Source organism: Leptonychotes weddellii, chromosome 14, assembly GCF_054177405.1.
Source record: "Leptonychotes weddellii isolate Sample4059 chromosome 14, ASM5417740v2, whole genome shotgun sequence".
NCBI lineage: Eukaryota > Metazoa > Chordata > Mammalia > Carnivora > Phocidae > Leptonychotes > Leptonychotes weddellii.
Window position 1 is genome coordinate 38170012 of NC_138382.1, and position 4733 is coordinate 38174744.

The window sequence follows — 4733 nt, forward strand, 5'->3', positions numbered from 1 at the left end:
AGGTTTATCATCCTTTGCCACCTTTCACCCAAGAGCCCCGGTCAGCACCATCTGTTTATGTGTGGGTCAGAGGGCAGGTCTAATTTTTGCTGACAACTTTATCCTAGTTGGGAAGCATAGTTTGTCACTTAGAAGTGAAGGAAACATTCTTCCATCCAGGAATTCGTGATTCGTAAAAACTTTCTAATTCATGGTAAATCATTAACCAAAACGTACTCAATATAGAATCCTAGAGTCAGTAATAACATTTATTTCTTCATACGAGGCAAAATTTTTACTAGTTTTTTTTTAATTAATGTCTCCACCCTTCTCTAGATGAGAAAATCACAGATTTCACAAAACCTTCCATCTATCATGTATACAGATAACACTTGAAGATGTCACTTAAGCTCAAAGACTGGGGAAAGAGTTTTCTAACCTTCAAGGCTGCTATCCCTTGATGAGCTCACCCAGGCCCTGAATTGTTTACTTTATCCTGCAAGGGGAGTAGGTTATGGATTCCACTGACACTGTCCACTTCCTTCACTTCTTGGGTTTCAATATATTCTATATTCACCCTCACCACTTATCTGGTAGCTAATTCAGCCATGTGCAACAGGTTCATGGCTATCATTTGAGAAAACCTCAATGTGTAGACCAAACTCAAGAAGATCCCTCTCAACTTAGCTCCAGTGTCTAGAAATCGATGAGGATTCCCTGCTGGGCACTTCCTGCTAGTCAACACTCACAGTGAACAATAGCCTGCTTATGTGGTATATCTATTAGTGCAGAAAAGAGAAGCCCTTCAAGATCTAAGTAGCAATCAGGATTATAACTTTGAGAATGACTTAAGTGTGCTGAAGCCTTGGTCTCGTGCAGAAGCAGGAGCAGGGAGGGGGCTTTATTCAGGAGAATGACAGAATTAGCCATCTTATTATAGCTATGAACCAGTCCTGAACTATACACAAGTCACTAGCTAGACGTTTTATTTTTTAAAAAAATCATGAAAACAACTGATCGTTCTGGTCCATAATTGTACTTCCCTGGGGTAGTTACTACACTTCAGTGATGTCATAGGATCCAGCCATTCTATTTGAAGAAATGGGCAGTTTTTGAATACTTAATCATGCAAATGTTCAGGATGCCATTAGGGACATGACTAAAGATGATGCTATCAGGGCACAAGAAATATGCAGAACCTACTATTCCTAAGCTCCATACCTACACAGAAAGAGTGATTGGTTTTTCTCTAGTCCACTTTACTATATAACCCCCACCCACCCACTGCCGGCTTTCAGGAGACCAGGGGCACAGAGAAAAAACTCTCAGCAATAGTCTAACTCCATAACAGCCTTGTCCAGCCCTTAGGAATGACTTCACACCCCAGACCTAACCTCTTCCATAGTCCCAATAATTCTATTATCCTACCCAAATTGGGCATTTGACCTGCAAAAACTACTTTTATTAATATCAAGGATATAGTACTGAGAAACATTGTTCTCTCACATTATAGATTAGTGTCTGTTTGTCTGAGAGTGTATTTCTGAGTATCCTCTTTTTGAAGACTCTGAGCCACATGGCCACTTGGACACAATAGAACAGCAACCCAATTTCCCACCCAAAAGCAAAACTTCATATAGCGAGTTTTCATCTGCTACATTCCACATTTTTTCTGGCATTATAGTTTCCAAGGAAATAGGAACAGGATTCTCCTCAGTCCCGTGGCCCATGACACACAATCCTCTCAGCTTCTGAGTGATTATTGCTTTCTTACCAAAATGACTACCCCAGCTCCACCGTGTTCCTAGAACCTCCAGGAGAAACACTAGTTCACACCAGCTCAAGCACTGTCGTCCAGAGCTGATATTCTTTTCCCCGATTTCCTTAGAATCATGTAGTCCGAGTTCAAATCCTATAAGAATCCCCTTTCTACCTCTTCCTACTGAACTTTATCATGATTCTTTATGGTGAATGCTCTCACAGCAGAAGTTAAGAAATCTGACTTGGTTTGACTGTAGATCTGTTGCTGTCAGTCTACACCTGCTGGGCTTCATTACATTCCAGGAAAGGAAGGAGTGTGAGAGTAACCAGAGAGAATAAGCACAATCTTCAGCCCCATCTCTGCTGTCAGTGGTCAGAAAGAAGATAATTCGGTGCTAAATTTTGGGGGGTGGGGGTGAGGAGGCTGGCAGATGCCCCTTTTATTTTATACACATGAATAATATTTTTTTAAGATTTTATTTATTTATTTGACAGAGAGAGAGAGAGCACAAGCAGGGGGAATGGCAGGCAGAGGCAGAGGGAGAAGCAGGCTCCCCACAGAGCAGGGGGAGCCTGATGCGGGACTCGATCCCAGGACCCTGGGATCATGACCTGAGCCGAAGGCAGTCACTTAACCAACTGAGTCACCCAGGCGCCCTACACATGAATAATATTTTAAACTGTTTTTTAAGTATGAGAGATTTTAGAAACAAAAATCTCTTCTTTCTTAGACTAATGTGAAAAGAAAAAAACGAGGATGGGGGAAATCTGTAACAAAGAAAGTGTGTCCGTTACTTTCTCATAGCTATCATGTAGATATTTTGAATATTAAAAAATCAGCAATGTGATCACGTCTTGCACCCAAGTCCCTTGAAGTGAGAAGAGCACTATTGGAAACACTGATTTTGAAGACCTGGAAGATGACAAACGGATTTGATAGGCTTGGCTTCTAAGAGCGGAAAACACACAACCTACAGGGTGAGAATGACAAAAATCACTGAAGAGCAAGAGAAATCACAGGGAGACTCTGTGACAGACTGCCTTCCAAAGATGGCCACAAGAGTACTTCCCATCCTACACGCGTCTTGAGAACTTCGCCATTTCTCAAAAGGTTGAATCTAATTCACCTCCCGTTAAATATGGGAGGGCTTGGAAATTGCTTATAAAAGAATTTGTTAGAAATAATGTTGCGTGACTTCCACGATTATGTTAGAGTTTATCACACTTGACACTACTGATACTTGAGGCCAGACAGTTCTCTGGTGGGGCCCTGCCCCACGCACTGTGGGATATTTAGCAGCATCCATGGCTTACACCCACTAGGTGCCAGAAGAAGCCCCCTCCTCAGTTTCGACAACCAAAAATGTCTCCAGACATTGCCAAAAGTCCCCTGGGGGACAAAGTCATTCTCACTGAGAACCACTGGGTTAGGTCATGAAAGACGATACAGCTTGTCACTGGGACCCTCATTTTTGAGCCCTCGGTCCCCATGTAAACAGTGCAACTGTGCTGGGCCCACCAGTCTGTCAGAAAAACCAGGCCTCAAGGAGAAGTTACAGCGAGGTGCTCCCGTGCCCAGTGCCGGCTGAGATCATAGCTGAGACATGTAAGCATCAGACATACCGGTGAAAATGCCTACCAACTGTCCAGTCAGACCCCGCCATCCGGTGGGGCGGGTTCCAAGCTGAGGCTCCAGCTGGGCAGCAGAGATAAGCCATTCCTTCAAATCCCTGACTCGCAGAACCTGTGAGAATAAGACACTTGTGATTTAGGATCATGCATTTTAGAATAATTTGTTTCAAAGCCATAGTAATAGGGATAGTTTGTATCGGAGTGGAATGATGAAAAAAATAAGTAAATAACAAACCCTATTTATCAGATCAGACCGAGGAAGAGACTGAGGAAGAGACTGTAAAATCTTTTAACACTTAAGAAAGATTTAAGGTCGTGCCTTGTAGATTTTCAAACAAACACATGGCCTCTAAGGATCATAAAGGAATGCCTCACAGATTCTTGCCATTAAGCAAGAGGACGCTAAGAGACCCAATTATTGTCTCAGCCTGGTGGGGAGCCAGAAGTGAAAAAGGGTGTATTTGAAGAGATTTGTGGGTGTGCCTACTATCTAATGACATTCATTATAAATCGATATACAGCCAACCCACGAAATTTTTAAAGTAACCTATCAGTTTAGACTGAGTAAGAGAACACAAAATAAAGAGGCCTTTGGAGTGCCAAACTTTTCTGGAAAGGAAGAAGGTTGAGAAGCCAACACAGTAGAAACACGAGCCACTTCTTATGGAAAAGGAAGGATAACTTAAAAGACAGAACCAAGAAGCACAGAGAGGAGAAAAATCAGCCATGGAGAGTAACTCCCAGAGAGTTGGCCTGAGCCCCAATCTGAAAACCGACACCACCTGCCCTAATGGATGTCAGATTTACAATAGACCAGGGAGCACTGTGTGCTTTCTGCTTCACCTCGTTCTGAAAGGGAGTGTCGGTAATGTTCCCTTGTCTCTGCCTTAGACATTGTGTATTGATAGTAAAGGGACCAATAACCCCTCTGTTTGGATTATAAGTCTTCACATTGAGAAAAATGACACTTACAGAGCAGTGCTGCAGAAATTGCCTTACTCGTGATTATTTCAGTTGCAAATGATAGAGGCACAGTGAAAGAGAATGAATAGAAAATAAATATTGTGGACAGAAGTAGTTTTCAATTAGCAATAATCGCGCCCCATCGGCTGTGATCCTGCCACTGCGCAAAGCTTGGACAGAAGTAGTTAGGGGCAGGGAAGCTTAACCTTAGAGTTCACATAACCCCGCCAGCTCAGTCTCCCACCCCTGCTTTCCCCAGGTGTTCTTACTACTGGCCAACTTTCTGTTTGCCAGGTGCCTCCCAAGGCTAAAAGCGGGTAGGGAGCCCAGGCTAGGAAGAGGTAGAGGTTTTAACACACTAAGGAACTGCGGGAGCAGACCCTGAGTGCAGGGTCAGT

General features: G+C 43.2%; 1 pseudogene; it reads right to left on the minus strand.

The window, feature by feature from the left end:
* Positions 1–4342: 4342 nt before the first annotated feature.
* On the minus strand, positions 4343–4507 carry LOC115940811 (U4 spliceosomal RNA; annotated as a pseudogene).
* Between the last annotated feature and the right edge of the window lie 226 nt (positions 4508–4733).